Raw genomic sequence first — 18,287 nt, 5'->3', positions numbered from 1 at the left:
ATTTTTAATTTTATATAATCAAAGTGATCTATTTTATATTTTATTTTGCTCTATATATATTCTTTGGTACTAATATCTTCATTTCACTTTAAATCTGACAGATAAACAATTCCATGCTCTCTTTTACTTTTAGGTTTTTTTTTTCAAATGCACAAGTATTTTATTAAGGAGCTTAATATTATGTGTGCTGGGCACTGTGCTAAGCATTGGGGACACAAGGAAAGATTTCTGTCCTCAAAGAGCTCACAGTTTACTGGGAGAGAAAACAAGCAGCCAACTATGTACACACAAGATATATACGGGGAGATAAAGTGGGGTATAATCTCAGAGGGAAGGCACAAACAGGAACTTCTATTCCTATTAAAAATATATTAATGATAAAAATTCAGAAAAAATTAGCTTTAACTTACTACCCTAACCATAATTTTACAAAATACAAAGGAAGGTATCAAAATTCCATCAACCCAACTTTTCCCTTACATGTTCTTTCATCTTTTTCTTTAACTGATATTGGGTTTTATCCTGTCATTTAGATCAGGATTCTGAAGCTTACAGACTTTCTCTGTAGTCAAACAGTGCCTAAACCTGGAGCCAGCCAGCCAAATCTATAAGACAGTGACCCTCTCTCTGCATGTAAGATATGCCTTTACTCATATAAACCAACCAACCACAACAGTCAAATAAAAGAGTTACTTAAAAAGGCAGGAAAAGAAACCAGTGGCAAAGAGTTCTGAAAAGAGTCCTTTTCCTGGAAGGGTGGGGGGGAGGTGTAGAAATGAATCTCTCAGATTATGACTGAAATATAGGTATTCCACTGCGATCTAAGAAGTGTGTTTGAACATCACTGGCCTGCTGATAATCATAGTCCTCTGATTTGCTGTGAGTCAGTTGAATGTTCATGGAGTAGCTTGGGAGATATTCCACAGTGTGGGAGGAGTTAAAACTCATAGTTGTCTGTGGTTTCATGGGATAGACTTTGCTAGTATTATTTCCAAAGGTAGCCCTTACCACCATTCCAGAACTGGTTATTCCAAGTCTGGTTACTCCATACTGGAAGGTTTCCAGAAGGATTCATCATATAGTCCTGGTGGAATGGAGAGTAGAAGCTTAAGTACTCCCCAACAGCTGATGGATTCTGAACCATACTGTTGCCATTCTTTGGCCACATGGTGTCTTTCTGCTATCTCTTTGACTTCATTCTCTGGTTCTGAAACCAGGTCTTGGCCTATTTATAAGTAAGGTTCAAATTCTCAGCCACATTTTGCATCTGCTGTGGGCTGTGGTATTTTTGCTCCACAAATCTACTGTTGAGTACATTCAGTTGAGCCTGAGAAAACACTGTCTTCATCTTAGGTTTTTTGACCAGATTCTGATCTTCTTTTCCCTGACGAATCTTGAGCTTGTTCTGGAAGGAAAGGTTGTTTGAAGTTGGGCTAGTGGCAGAGTCAGGAATATCTTGGACAAAGACATCAATGGATGGAGGAGGAGGAGAAATTGCTGTGCTCGGCTGCAGCTTTTCTGGGCTTTGGAAATTAGAGTATGGGCTGGAGGAGGTAAATGGCTCTGGCTGGGACTCAGAGATCCAGGTGTTGTAAGGGCAGCTGGCATTGCCTTCGGGCTGGGAGGACTGGCATTGCTGCAAGTGGGAGCAGGAGGTCATGTTTAAGGCAAGATGTTAGAAGGAAGGGGTCTGACGTGGCCAGTTGCAGTCATTTCAGGAGCAGAAGCCCAATTCCATGCTCTCTTAATTTACTTATGGTATCATCCTCTATATGTAAATCATGTACCCATTTTAATGTTATTTTAGTATTCTGTCTGAGATGTTCATCTATACATCATTTATGGCATACTGTTTTCCAGTTTTCCCAGTAGTTTTTGTCACTTTAATGAGTTTTTGTTCCAAAAGCTTGGATCTTTGGGTTCATAATATACTAGATTACTATAGTCATTCACTATAGTGTAATTTCTACCTATTCTATTCCACTGATCCACCTCTCTATTTCTTAGCCAGTACCAGATTGATTCGATAATCAACACTTTATAATAGAGTTTGAGATCTGGTACTGCTAGACTACATTTCTTCATACATTTTTCATAGATTCCAATAATATCTTTGAATTTTTTCCAGATGAATTTTACTATTATTTTTCTAGATCAATAAAATATTTTTGATAGTTTGATTGGTATAGCACTAAATTAATTAACTTAGGTAGTATTGCTATTTTTATTATATTGGTTTCACCTACCCATGAGCAATTAATATTATTCCAATTGTTTAGATGTAACTTTAATTCTGTCAAAAGTATTTTACAGTTCTAGTCATATAGTTGCTGGGTTTGTCTTGGCCTTACACTCCCAAGTATTTAATATTGCCTGCAATTATTTTAAATGGAATTTCTCTTTCTATCTGTTGGTGAACTTTTTTGGTCATATGTAGAAATGTTTTTTTGTTCATTTTTTATCCTGCAACTTCGCTAAAGTTGTTCATTTCAAGGAGGTTTTCTAAATATACCATATATTTGCAAAGAGTGTTAGTTTTATTTCCTCATTAACTATTCTTATTACTTTAATTTCTTTTTCTCCTTTTATTGCTATAGCTAACATTTCTAGCACACTATTAAATAATACTGGTGATAATGGGCATCCTTGCTTCACCTCTGATTATATTCAGAAGGCTTCTAGTTTATCTCCATTACAGATAATGCTTGCTGATGGATTTAGATAAATATTACCCATAATTTTAAGGTAAGCTCCTTTTATTCCTATGGTTTCTTGTGTTTTTAATAGGAATGGGTACGTTTTTTTGGCAAAGGCCTTCTCTGCATCTATTCAGCCAATCATATAATTTCTGTTGGTTTTGTTATTAATGTGGTTGACTATGTTGATAGTTTTCCTAATATTGAACTAGCCCTGAATTCCTGGTATAATACTCTCCTGGTTATAGTGTATGATCCTTGTGATGTATTGCTGTAAGCTTTTTGCTAGCAATTTATTTAAAATTTTTGCATCAGTATTCGTTAAGGAGATTGGTCTATAATTTTTCTCTGTTTTGGCTCTTCCCAGTTTGGGTATCAGCACCATATTTGTCTCATAAAAGAAATTTGGTAGGACTCCTTCTTTACTTATTTTCTCACATATTTTACATAGCATTGGGATTAATTGTTCTTTAAATGTCTGGTAGAATTCACTTGTAAATCCATCTGGTCCTGGTGATTTTTTTCTTAGCAAGTTCACTGATGACTTGTTCAATTTATCTTTCTAAAATTGGGATATTTAAGCATTTTGTTACTTCTCTTAATCTAGGCAGTTTATATTTTTGTAGATAATTATCAAATTTATTGGCATATAAAAGGGCAAAATAGTTCCTAATAATTGTTTTAATTTCCTCTTCAATGGTGGTGAGTTCACCCCTTGCATTTTCTTTTTTTCTTTTTTTTGCGGGGCAAGGGGGTTAATTGATTTGCCCAGGGTCACACAGCTAGTAAGTGTCAAGTGTCTGAGGCTGAATTTGAACTCTGGTCCCCCTGAATCCAGGGCCAGTGCTCTATCCACTGTGGAACCTAGCTGCCCCCCTCCCCTTGCATTTTTGACACTAGTAATTTGTTTTTCTTCTTTCCTTTTTTGATCAAATTAAGCAAATTAAATCTATTTTATTGTGTTTTTTCATAAAACCAGCTTTGAGTTTTATTAATTCAATATTTTACTTACTTTCAATTTAATTAATTTCTCCTTTGATTTTTAAAATTTCCAATTTGGTGTTTAGTTGGAGATTTTTAAGTTGTTCATTTTCTAAGGTATTTTAGTTGCATTACCAATTCATTAATCTGTTTTTTCCCTCTATTTTATTGCTGTAAGCAGGTAAGGATATAAATTTTCTCCTAAGTACCACTTTGGCTACATCCCATAAATGTTTATACATTGTCTCATCACTGTCATTTTCTTTAATTGTTTCTAAGATTTGTTCTTTGACAAACTTGTTTTTTAGCATCAGATTATTTAATTTCGGATTGACTTTTTTTTTTTAAGTGAGGTAATTGGGGTTAAGTAACTTGCCCAGGGTCACACAGCTAGTAAATGTTAAGTGTCTGAGGCCAGATTTTAACTCAGGTACTCCTGACTCCAGGGCCGGTGCTCTATCCACTGCGCCACTTAGCTGTCCCTCCAATTGACTTTTAATCTTTCAATTGTCCATTATTGAATGTAGTGTTTATTGCATTATAATCTAAAAATGATGTTTATTACTTCTGCTTTTCTGCAACTGGTTCTAAGGTTTTTATGTCCTAATACATGATCAAATTTGTGTAGGTCCCATGTACTTCTGAGAATAAGGTACATTCCTTTCTATTCTCATTCTATTTTCCCCCAGAGATCTAACATATTTAACTTTTCATTTCCTTAATTTATTTCTTGTTTATTTTTGGTTATATTTAAACAGTTATGGGAGGGGAATGGGAAGGTTCCCCTATAGGAAAATTTTATTATCTATTTCCTCCTGTAACTCATTCAACCACTCCTTCAAAAGATTATGTTAAGTATTGATATGACTTCATTGTCTACGGCACCTTTCAGCAAAATATAGTTTCCTTCTTTATCTATTTTATCTAGATCTATTTTTGCTTTTGCATTGTTTGAAATCATGATTGCTACCTCTGTTTCCTTTGCTTAAGCTGAAGCATAAGAGATTCTGTTCTAGCCCTTTACATTTATCCTGGGTGTATCTCTCTGCTTCATATGTGTTTCTTGTAAACAACGTATTTTAGGATTTTGGTTTTTAATCCATTCAGCTATCTGCTTCCAATTATTGGATGAGTTCATTCCATTCATGTTTATAGTTATAATGAATAATTTTTTATTTCCTTCCATACTATTTTCACCTGTTTGTCTCCCCACAGTCTTATCCCTACTCTTTCCCTTCTTGTAAGTGTTTTGCTTATGATCATTGCCTCCCCCAATGTCTCCTTCCTTGTATTAGTCCCCCCTTGCCCTTTTATTATCCCCATCCATTTTTTAAACTTCCTTATAGGATAAGATAGATTTCTATATTGAATTGAGTATGTGTGTAATAATATACTCTTTGAGCCAATTCTGATCAGAGTAAGGTTTAATCTCTACCACCACCCCCCCATCTTCCCCTCCATTATCATGGTTCTTTCATGGCTCTTTTTTTGTGGGACATTTTACCCTATTCAATTTCCCCCTTCCTTTTTCTTCCTTTCAATTTCTTTCTTCCTGGTATATTTTAGTTTTGGAATATAGTCCCATCAATATCATCTTATAATCACACACCTGTCTACATATACTACTTCCATTTGCTCTTTGAAAAAAGTCAGATATCATTTTGTCATGTAGAAATATAAACAATGTAACCTTATTGAATATCTTACAGTGTTTTCTTTATTGTTTACTTTTTACCTTATTATGTTTTTCTTGAGTCCTTTATTTGGATGTCAAATTTTTTATTCAGCTCTGGCCTTTCAATCAAAAATGCTTGAAAGTCCTCAATTTTATTAAATGTCACTTCCCAACAATATCTTTCAAGAAATTATTGGGTCGCTAGGTGGCACGGTGGATAAAGTACTGGCCCTGGATTCAGGAGGACCTGAGTTCAAATCTAACCTCAGACACTTGACACTTCCTAGCTGTGTGACCCTGGGCAAGTCACTTACTCCTCATTGCCCCACCAAAAAGAAGAAGAAGGAGGAGGAGGAGGAGGAGGAAAGAAAAGAAAGAAAGATATTATCCAGGCTTTAAAAAAATTAATCATCATGGCTTTCAGGTAGTACAATAATTCTTATATTATCTCTCCCAGATTTATTTTTTATTATTATTAAGTAAGCTATAAAAATATGAAAATATATCCACAGTTAATTATCAGAATACTATTCTTCCAAATATCATTATACAAAACCCAAGGTAGGAATGATACACCAGCCAGTCCATGTGAATGGTCAAATTGAAAACAAAGCCATTCAATAGCTATTATTTATATTCCCAATATATCTAGATTTTTTAAATGGTTTTAATTTCTTGAATTTCAAGGGAAAAATCCATTAAAAGTTGTTCATTATGCTAAGAATTCAGTGATGCTGAACCTAATTATATAGAAGGAGGTATCTGTCTCCTTGGTTACAAGACAGAAACTGGTAACACAAATCTTTCTCTCTCAATATGCAAACAACTCTGTTTGGCTTTTCAAATTCTCCCACCTAATTCTGCAACCATTATATACACTGCTCCCCTTGACACACTCTTCATTCCATCTAAATCAGCCTTTTTCTCTATCTCATACATGTTAATCTGAGTCTAGCCTCTGTGCCCTTTTTTTGGAATGTACTTCCTTCTAATCTCTGCCTCTTACAATCCTACTTTCCATCACACCCCAGCTTACATGTCTCCTCCTATGTAAGACCCTTGCTCAGCTACTAGGGAGTCCCCCTCAAAATTACTTTATATGTGTATATATGTGCGTGTATTTCTATGCATATTGTTTTATCCAATAAAAGGTAAACTCCCTGAAAGCAGCTATCATTTTTTGTCCTTTTAGTCCCCTTGTGTGGCATATAGACATAATCTGATACATACTTATGATTGAATAGAGGCCTATAATTTAAGAATATGATCAAGGGCTCACCTGTATCAATTGATACATTTTGCACATAATAAAGGTAGTAGGATGAAAACTTTATTGCAAAGAAAAATAATGGTTTTTGTTTGTAATTCTTTGTATTTAAAATACATTTGCACAGATAGGATAAATTGTCATATAATTATAAGAAAATATTGCATTAATTGACTACTGCCTGGTCCTTCTAGTCTTAATTGAATATTAACATTGTCATGTAGTTTTACTAGACCTGATTAAATTTCCTTCCAACACTAGAATAAATTGTCTTCAAATTTTCTGTTTTTTTCCACCTAGGTGAGAGTTTATCTTTCCATGGATAAAATAGTCATTACATAATGGCCAAACTAGAGGTGATAGTGTTCGCCTTTTTCATATTAGAGCTATTGATATAGAAATTATGTTACAGGTCATCTATTCAAAACATTTCATTTTAGAAAAAAAAAGAAAATATGACTCAGCGAATTTGGGTAATCAAAGCTAATGAAAGCCCCTTGATTTGAATTCAAATTTCTGCCTTCCAAATCTCAGAATCTACTTCATTACGGTGTATTTTTGCTTGGCTTATACCCAGATAGCAAACCTAGTTGGACCCAAAGGCCATACTTAAAGCTATCTGGATTGGTAAATCTTGCCATATTTGGACTCTATCCCACAAAGCTTTCAAGAACCCAGGGCCACCTTTATATGGTGGTGAGTTTCAATATAAGACTTGATGATCTGAAGCCCTTATCAACAGATGATGCAATCATATTGGTGAGATCCTGAATCTATTAATAATTGAAGAACATAAGTGTTTATATAACCCAGTAAACTAATTATCTTTCAAGAAGCTTATATTATTTTGACCATCAAAAGTCTTCAAATATTACATTTTCCGTCTTTAGATCTCAGATATTAACAGAGAGTGCCTTGACTTTTGAATTCCTTCTCATATCAGACTTTCATCGTTTGTGAAATGTTCTCCCCCCTCATCTCTGTGTTATAGATTCCCAATCTTTCTTCAGAACATAGGTCAAAGACCTGATACACATAACCATTCTTGACCCCCTCCTCTTGCTTGTGCCTCCCATCCCTAATCACGTCTTATTTATTTCTTCTCAATACACTGATATATGTATGTGATGTTTTCCCTGATAGAATCTTTGAATGGAATTTTTTTTCACTTTTTAAATTTTTATCCCCCAAGCCAAAGAATAGTGCCTGGAAAATAACAAGCACTTAGCAAATGCTTGTTGATTCATTTGATCGATTAAAATGAAATTGAAACATCTCTAGACGGTATGGTAGATTTTACCTCAGTACAAATATAGGCAGCAGTTATTGTATAATAAAATGAGCACAAAGGATTAGGGGGGTTCAGTTTGCACCTTGGCTCTGCTACTTATTGTTAAGTGTATGACTTTTGAGCAAATCATTTCATATCTCTGAGCCTTAGTTTCCTAAATTTTCCCCTCTTGTCTCTGTTATTCTGTGAGCTACTTCAAAGTTAAGTTAATACAATGAATTCCCATAGATAGTGAATTATCTTGTAGAAGTTTTATGACATTGTTTTTTTTTTTCAGTGCTAATAGGGTGGTGGATGTTGATTATCTCTGAAATCTACAATACAGGATTTTTCCTAAAATTAAAAAAATATATCCTTCCTTATAGACATCTACTTAGACTTGTTATTTTCCTCAATTTATTATATATTATATTAACCTGATGTCCACCCTATTTGTCCCATTTTTACAGGGTGTCATTTTATAAATATATAAATGTTTAAGATTTAAAATGGACTAAGACTTTTGGGACACCCTAAGCAAAATAATATCATGTAATAAGTTCAGAACAATCAGCTTCTACATATACTTCACTAAATATTTATAGATATATCTTGCCTAACAACATTTGTTGGTACTATGAAAACAGAATGGCAGGTAGAAATAACATTACAAAGAGCAATCAGTATCTTTGTGAATAAAGTAAACACTATAGACATGATAATACAACTGATACATGGCAATTCATGCCTCTGAGGATACAGTGCTAGTGAAAATCATCTGTAGCCATCAAGTGAAAAATATTCATCTGAGTTTCAAAAATCATGATAGGCTTTGATTATGGTTTATTAATGACAGTGTGAAATTTCATTGGTTATGAGTAATTTCAGCTAGGTTGCTCAGTGGATAGAACACTAGGCCTTAAGTCAAGAAGATATGAGTTCAAATGTGACCTCAGACACTTAGTGCTGTGTGACCCTGGGCAAATCATTTAACCTCTGTGTGTTTTAATCCAATGGAGTAGGAAATGGCAAATCATTTCAGTATCTTTGCCAAGAAAACAACATGGATAGTGGTCCACGGGTTCATGAAGAGTCAGAGATGACTGATCAATTGAACAACAATTTCATCATGAGTGTGCTAGTCATTCATTATCTTGCCCAGAAATGTATGAGAAGATTAATACTGTGCCTTTGGGATAAGAGAGAAAAAACAAAATTCTAGAGTATTAAGATGGCAACAGTTTGTTAGAAGATAAGATACATATTAAGAATATGTATATATATTTGTATTTTTCTTTAGTTTATAATTATTTTAAAAAGTGCAGAAATCAGAATTTTACTTGGTTGTTACATACCAATTAAGGTAACAAAAACCTGTGTTTATCCTAATGAAAATAGCAGTCAAACCCTAGAAAAAAATTCTTGCCCAAATTATTAACTATATGAATTAAGAAGATAAGGCAGAGAAAAATATTATTAAGAACAGCCCCAGGTTCTGTTTATGCTCCAGAGAAAATGCTTGGTAAATTGTATTAAGCGTTGACTGATATTGTATACTGAAGTGAAAATTAGTCTCATATTAACATATAACAAAATATGAATGAGAAAAAAGGTCTAAGTTTGACAGTATCTCAAATGTCAGCCCAGACACTATGGTCCAAACTAGCTTTTTCAATTGTCTCTATGTTAACATATTATTTCCATTAAAATCATATTGAATCATATAGAATTTAGAATTCCCTTTGGTATTTTACTTTCTGCCTCTAAAAGTTCTCTCCTTGCCTTCTGCCCTCTTTGTGACAGTTTTCCTTTTTATTTCTTTTCTCCATTTCTCTTTTTTACTCTGTCTGTGATATCACTTTTGTTACAAACACAAAGGAAAATGCTATGAAATGGTACTATTTGAAGCCTAAAATCTAATCATGATTGTGATATTATGATTTTTAAAAGGAAAATAATACTAAAGTGTTTGTTAAGAGTGGAGGAGGGAATTACAGGGAACTATTTAAGAGATATTTCCCTCAGGATTTAGTAAGCTGAGCATTTATTATCAGTACTACTTAGATAATAGTCTTAAAAATAACAGAGAGAGAAAATATCTGGTTCTTTGAATTTTGTCTTTCCTTTTTGAGTTCAAGAATAAATCAGTCAAAAATATTTATTAAATACCATCTGCCAGTCACTGAACATAGAAAGACCATTCTATCAGAGGAAACTCTGTATTTGCTTGTTGGTATGTGTTTTTGTGTGTGAAAGAGAGAGAGAATATATACCAAAAATATGCAAATATATAAAAATGAATAAATATAGGATCATTTTGAGACATGAAAACAATTTTCTGGGAAAATTAGGAGAGATTTCATGTAGAAGGTGATATTTTTGGTTTTTTGTTTATTTGTTTTTTAAATTAATAAAGTATTTTATTTTTTCCCATTATATGTAAAGATAGTTCTCAACTTTTGTTTATACAAGCTTTCCAATTTCAGATTTTCTCCCTCCTTCCCCTTCCTCCCCCTCCCCTAAACAGCAGGTAATGTGATATAGGTTATATATATATATATATACACATATATATATGTGTGTGTGTGTGTGTATGTATGTATGTATGTATATGTATATATGTATATATATGTATGTATATATATGTGTATGTATGTATATATATATATACACACACACACATAATAACATTAAACATATTTCTGCATTAGTCATGTTATAAGAGAAAAATCAGAGCAATGATGAAATACCTCAAAATAGAAAAACATCAGCACCAAAAACAAAAGAAATAGTATGGTTCATTCAGCATCTACTCCACAGTTCTATTTTTTTTCTGGATTTGGAGATCCTTTTCCATCATGAGTTCCCTGGAACTCTTCTGTACCATTGCATTGGTGAGAAGAATATAGTCCATCACAGTAGATCAACACTCAATGTTGATGATACTGTGTACAATGTTCTTTTGGTTCTGCTCATCTCGCTCATCATCAGCCCACGCAAGACCCTCCAGGTTTCTCTGAAATCCTCCTGCTCATCATTTCTTACAGCACAATAGTATTCCATTGTATTCATATACCACAATTTGTCCAGCCATTCCCCAATTGATGGGCATCCCCTCAACTTCCAATTCCTTGCCACCACATAAAGAGCAGCTATAAATATTTTTGTACATGTGGGTCCCTTTCCCCTTTCCATGATTTCTTCGGGCAAAAGACCCAAAAGTGGTATTGCTGGGTCAAAGGGTATGCACAGCTTTATCGCCCTTTGGGCATAATTCCAAATTGCTCTCCAGAATGGTTGGATCAGTTCACAGCTCCACCAACAATGAATTAGGGTTCCAATTTTTCCACAGCTTCTCCAACATTTATTATTTTCCTTTTTTGTCATTTTAGCCAATCTGATAGGTGTCAGGTAGTACCTCAGAGTTGTTTTAATTTGCATCTCTCTAATCATTAGAGTTTTAGAGCATTTTTTCATATGGGAATAGATAGCTTTGGTTTCTTCATCAGAAAACTACCTGTTCATATCCTTTGACCATTTCTCAATTGGGAAATGACTTGGATTCTTATCAATTTGATTTAGTTTAGAAGGTGATGTTTAATCTGAAATTAGAAGGTATGAAAATATAAAATGTGAGAGACATAGTTTCTGGATAGTTTAATCATTTTCTTAATAAGGCCAGCAGGTTGTTAATAAAAGAGTGGTCACTGGACATCTCTCTGAGACCAAACATCAAAATGGCAGTAGACTTATAGCTTATATACTCCTCTAACTGTAAGTGGTCAACCAAATTGCAATCAAATCTAATTGCTTAATAATAATCAAATCAAATGGGTTCATTTAAAGGTAGGCTATATTAAAATGAAAGACTAGGGGCAGCTAGGTAGCACAGTGGATAGAACACTGGGCCTGGATTCAGGAGTCCCTGAGTTCAAATCCAGCCTCAGACACTTAACACTTACAAGCGGTGTGACCCTGAGCCAGTCACTTAACCCCAATTGCCCAGGAAAAAACAACAACAACAACAACAAAATGAAAGACTATACCTGACCACCCCCAGCCTTGGGTGGGCTGAGTGACCCTTCCCTGGACAAAGAGGCTTTCCTATCTAGACAAAAAGATGTCTCCACCCAAACTTGAGTAGAACACAATGATCTTCTCCATCCCAGATTAAATTCATTGCAAAGTTGGATGGGCCTAACCAAGATTGAGGGAAATTAATTTAATATCATCATAAAGGACTTTAGAGTGTATGTGTGTTAGTGTGTTTATGTGTATGTGTGTGTGCATGTGTGTGTGTGTGTGTTTGTGTGTGTGTGTGTGTGCTCAGGTGGTCAGGACTTTGTAAGGAGAGAGGAAGCACTGAATCTTCCCAAGATATTGGTTATAAATAACCATTTCTCACAAAGGGAACTAGAGATTCTACAAGACAGGAGTAAGAAGAGAATGCATTTCAAGCATGGGAAACAGCCTATTCAAAAGCATGGAATCAAGAAAAAATAATATTGTCCATATTTGCTCCATGAAAAGGTGTAGAGGCATGTAACGATTTGAATGACGCCACCTGCTGGAGACTTACTGTAGAAAAGTTCTGCCCATGAAGCGAAGGTCTTTGAGGGCAAGACCAGGAGTCTTTTCTTTGGTGTCAGGAAGTGACCTAGTGAGAGGAGGAAGGAAGAGACTGGTGCTCGCTCTTGCTCTCTTTCTTTTGGACTCTGGTGGAGAATGGAGCTAGAAATGTGCGCTCCCTTTAATAGATAGGAATCTAGGCCTTTCTCTCTCTACCAAATTCTTGTTCTCCTTAATAAATGCTTAAAAGTCTAACTCTTGCTAAAGCTTATAATTTATTGGCGACCACTCATTGGATATTTTAGACAGACTAGCTAGAATTTTAGCCCTTAACAGGCATATTATTGTTAATTTGTTCCATTTTATATTCTTTCTTCTTTTTAATAATATATCAGTTTAGAAGATAAGGTTTTATAAAGCTTAGGCATCAGGCTGCTCTTTCCTGTTGGATATATGAGGATAAAAATCAGATAGTTGAATGACTTTAAACATACAAAAGAATTCTTTCCATGTCTCACATGTATATTTGATTTGCCACTTAAATTCACTTTGTAGAAATATTAGTTGACAGTCTAGTCAACTAATAGGAGAGAAGAGATGTGGACATTTAAATGAGGTCATATCTAGATGTCTGATGAGTTATTAACCAAAGAAACTTTATTATAACTCTCTGGTAGCTAGGATTTCTGACCAGGAAGTGGGCAGTTTATGTAATTGCTGAAGCTGAAATGGGGGATACTTTTTTAAATGTTATTTTTAAAGCACATATCTCAAATCCCAGGAAATGTTGCTATCTATGGCATGTGGCTGGGGTTTGTTTTTTTGTTTGTTTGTTTTTTAATGTCAGATTGCATGTATTATTACCCTGAAGACTCAAAGCATCTCTTGGAAAATAGCATATAAGGGGCATGACTTTCATCTCTTGCTTAGAGTACACTCATGCTTTGACTACTCTGTCATCTCATTGAGAGAGATATAGTACTAGTACTGTTATTTGGGAAGCCATGTGAAAATCTAGGAGCCATTGTTAGTAATTCTATGCCTAGCCTAGATAGCACTGGTTAGAATATATAAATAAGAGAAAGGGTGTTTACTCATTATTGATGAGTGGTTAGGCTTATCACCATATTGGACAGTTTGACTTGCTTGAAGAATCACAGTAAGTGGAAGAGGGCATTTTTTACCTCTATGGGATAGTCTGAAATACTAAGGAACATTCTGAGGTATTCCACATATTGGAAAACCACATATTAATTAATATTCTCTGTTTTCATGTATTTTTATTATTTTGTTAAAATTTTCCGATAACATTTTAATCTGGTTTGGACCCCAATTGGGTGTATAATGATACTCTGTGTGATACCTATGCCCTAGCCAGTCATCAAAGAACATATGTTAAATTAAATTTTGTCATTGTTTCTCTCTAATGTGCCTTGGAGCCTATCCTTTTTTTTGTTTGTTTGTTTGTTTTTTTTTTGTTTTTTTTTTTAGTGAGGCAATTGGGGTTAAGTGACTTGCCCAGGGTCACACAGCTAGTAAGTGTTAAGTGTCTGAGGCCGGATTTGAACTCAGGTACTCCTGACTCCAGGGCCGGTGCTCTATCCACTGTGCCACCTAGCTGCCCCGGAGCCTATCCTTTTTGAGAATTTAGTGGCTCATGTATGGAGAGAGATAAAACTTTTAGGCTGTCAACTAATATTTCTACAAAGTGAAGTTTAAGTGGCAAATACATGTGAGACATGGAAAGGATTCTTTTGTATGTTTAAAGTCATTCAATTATCTGATTTTTATCCTCATATATCCAACAATGGATAATGTACAATCAACAATTAAAACAGAACTAGCTTTGTCATATCTACCACTCAGATGATTCTATGACAGTTAGTAATGGCCACAATAAACATAAGGATTTCTGCAGCTGAAGAAAACTGGAATATATCTGGAATGTAGGTTTTATGTGTGTGTGTATATATATAAATAATATGTATGTCTGTATATGTGGGTATGGGTATGGGTATGTATGTGTATATGCATGTATATTTATATGTATATTTATATACACACATAAAGATTTTTTAAAAAATTATTTTCATGGGGAGTGTAATTCTTTTGCTTTTTATTTTCCCCATATCAAGCCCATATTTTTGACACTGAAACCTTGTAACCTGAAATTAGGCCACTTGTCTTGATTTCTGGTTTCTACTATGCTTCTGCTTTTAACATTAAATCCTGCCTATGAACACCATGTCAACTTTTCTAATGGGCTCTGTTCAATGACTTGATAACTGGAAATTATTTCACTTTTTGGCAAAAATAAAACATTCAGCAACAGAAAATGGAAAGTGAGTATTGGTGGTGCAAAAGACCATATATATATACATATACACACACACACACACACACACACACACAGAATAGAGTGATGGTTTCTAAATTTCACTGGGAGAGGGTTCAAAGAGTTCAGCTGACATCTCTGGGATGGTTGGAGAAAAGGCAGTTTTCAAGAAATAGGCACCAGGGATTAGGTGAAAGTGGGAATGAATTCAGCTGGAGGAACCAGTATGAAGCACTGAGACCCCTACTTTTGATTTTTGTTTTGTCCTTCTTTCTCAAAAAGAACCAGTGACTTCAGGAAAGTGATGTCTTGACTTGCAAGTGAATTGGATTTAAATGAGGCAGAGCTATTCAGTCACCAGCTTCACTCTCCTCCTGAGTCATTTGGAACCAGTGGCAAGATGTAGATCAGGAGTACTGGAGATGGCCCCAGATTCAGTGGCAGATATTGGCCTTTTTAAGTTAAGGTCTTTCCCACATCTCAATTTGTTTGAGGCAACAGACATCCAGTGATTAAAACTAGGTAGAAATGAGGCAAAGAATGAGACAGGAGAGAGAGACAGAGACAGAGACACAGAGAAACACAAAAAGACATAAACACACAGAGACAGAGAGACAGAGACAGAGAGAATGAGAATCAATGGGAGGGTTTCTGGAAAAAACAGAAACTATTGCTATTTATACTCACCCTGAGGCATCAAAACCCAAACAATGACCAAGTGTGGTTTGGGCTGGTACCTGTAGTTCCCTAGTCTGTGAGACCCAGATTGGAAATGAACTTCTTCTTTGTCCACCACTCTGCCCCTCCCCACTCCCAGCAAAATTTTCATTTTCCTAGGACAAAATCTCAGTCATTCCATCCCAGTTATGCATCAACATGTCTTTTATAAAATCTGAAATAGAATTCTCCACTACCGGTTTTCCTGCTCTGAAAGAGAAAGGGCTTCAAGATCCTCAACAGGTCCCAGGGGCAGGATTGTATGTGCAATATTCAAATGAAGGAATGTGTGTGGTTTTTTATTGTTGTTGTTAAATATTCACCATAATAAAATATATTACTTTGCACAATTCCTGTGCCCTCCATCTATATCAATCTGGACCCATGTCGTGCTCTAGTCTAAAATACTGTAAAATGCTGAGCATCCTCTTAAAGTATGCTTCCCTTTAAAGGGAGAAAGAAACAGGAGGCTACAAACTTTTGTCTTGTTCTTTCTGATTGACTAGAAACTTTCCATTAAAAGCATAGGTTTCCTTTACTAATTCACAATGAAAGCAACTACACACTTAGCATCTCAATGAGGCATTGCTTCTCCAGAGAATTTTGCAAATTAGTTGAAAACTTTGGAGTGATGGTCCCACCTCTTTGTTTAAATGCTGAAGTTGGCATCTCTACCTCAAATTAAAGTTGTACAGCTCACTTTCTTCTTTGACCTTTATAAAATTACTTCAATAAATTTATCTTCCTTCATCTTAAAAACAAGGTTGCTATGAGAATTAATTACTGCTTTTAGAACTTTCTGTGAGCTATATATGAAAGTTAAATAATATTATTAGCAAGGGAAGATTTAGGTCTATACCCTTTTTGAGGAACACAATATTTGTACCTGTCATGGGGGAAAGTGGGGGTTCTTAGATATTCCTAAATAAAGAATTACACCCTTGCACACAGTCCAATCAGAATTAAAGTGGTCTTTTATTTGGTGCTAGAGAATGTGACTGCGTGGCAAGTTACAGACTTTACCCCTTGGGGAGAAGGACTTAGAAACATCCTTCTCCAAAACAGAAGGAAGGCAAAAGCTTTTGTAGAGGATAGACAGGGTGTCTACCTGAAAATGCGGAGTTCCTATTGGGGGTGAGGTGGGGAAAGCCTGGATGCTTGTCATATTCCCTATATAGAGTCAAGGCTTTTTTGTTTTTTGGTGTTTTTTTTTTAAATTATGGTTCTGACCTTTGGGATTATCTCTGTCTCCTAGTTCAGGTCAGGTAGTAGCCCTGCCCAGTGGACTTCCCTGCTATAGAAATTTATCTCCCCTTACATTTTAGGTATGTCTGTCCTGATATCTAGTTTGTCAATCTAAAGTTTAATAGTCCCTTAATTTTTTGATATGTCTGTCCTGTTATCTGGTCATCTTTGGTTTTGCTTCTCACAGGAGAAACATCTTCTGATTTATTCTAAGTCCCGTGTCATACATTTCCTGAATAAGACTGCAAAGGTGAATTGTGGGTGAAGATAGTAGAAAAAGAAGATGGCATGTTCTATTTGCAGCAATCTTTTATTCCATGCGTAATAATTAATTAGACATTACAAGTAATGTTGCTAAACCTGGAAATTATTTGCTTTATCATTTATGATTCTGTTTGGGTTAAAAATTTTCTATTTGCCAATCAATCACGAATGATATGACATTTAACACTCAAAAATCTATTTCTAAATCATTGTTTTTTAGCATCTCAACTAGGTTTATTGTATCTTCCACCAGTTTTCTCAAATGAACTGTGGTAAACCAATTCAATAAGAATTTATTATGCTCCTATTATAGCAAAGCACTGTGAGAAGTACTCATGATACAAAAAAAAATGATATACAGTTCTTCTTCTCAAGAAAAGTATAGGGTACACCTAGCTGGTGCAGTGGATAAAGCACTGGCCCTGGATTCAGGAGAACCTGAGTTCAAATCCGGCCTCAGACACTTGACACTTACTAGCTGTGTGATCCTGGACAAGTAACTTAACCCTCATTGCCCTGCAAAACACAAAAACAAAAACAAAAATGAAAAAGAAAAGTATAGACTACTGGTGATATCTATTGAAACATGATTGAAGCTGAGAAGAGAGTATATCAAATAAGAGAACAATAAAAATAGTGCAATAATGACAGCAAGCATTTACATAGCAATTTTATCAATCAATTAATTAGCAGGTGCTGACTAATTCAGGTACTATGTTAGAAACTAAGGATAAAATACATGCACACACACACCCACAGAGATAAAATTTAAAAACCTACAAAAAACCAACATGAAACAGTCTGTACTTACAAAGAGGTTGTATTCTAAGTGGGTGACCTAAGAGTTCATTCAAAAATGTATATAGAACCAATATAGCATTAATACATAGGTATGTGTTATGTGTTTGTGAATGTATGCATAGAGAGTAAATACAAGGTAGTTTGAGAGAAAGGAGATTAGTAGCATAAAAAAGAATGCTTTGATTTGCTTGAGTTTCTGCAATTATCCAGGTAATCAGAACAACTGCATGAGAACTTAATGTATTGGCTAACACACCAACAATCTTTTTTTTAGTGACCAGAGTAACCCTAACTGGAAAAGTAGTAATTGTGAAGCCAACTAAACTCATACCACCTTTGAAGCAGATCCTGAACTATTTGGTGGTGTTGGTACTGGTGGTTTATGGAACTTCAAGAGGCACTCCTATCTTCAAAGATTTACCTGACTGTAAATTATGAGACTATGAACGTATCCAGTATTCCTCACT

The 18,287-nt window shown here is 35.0% G+C and overlaps 1 pseudogene; it reads right to left on the bottom strand.

Moving 5' to 3' along the window:
* Window positions 1-789: 789 nt before the first annotated feature.
* On the bottom strand, window positions 790-1,660 carry LOC122730754 (annotated as a pseudogene).
* Between the last annotated feature and the right edge of the window lie 16,627 nt (window positions 1,661-18,287).

This window comes from Dromiciops gliroides, chromosome 6 (genome assembly GCF_019393635.1).
Source record: "Dromiciops gliroides isolate mDroGli1 chromosome 6, mDroGli1.pri, whole genome shotgun sequence".
NCBI lineage: Eukaryota > Metazoa > Chordata > Mammalia > Microbiotheria > Microbiotheriidae > Dromiciops > Dromiciops gliroides.
Note: the sequence above shows the minus strand (reverse complement) of the source record. Positions and strands in the feature narration are given on the sequence as shown.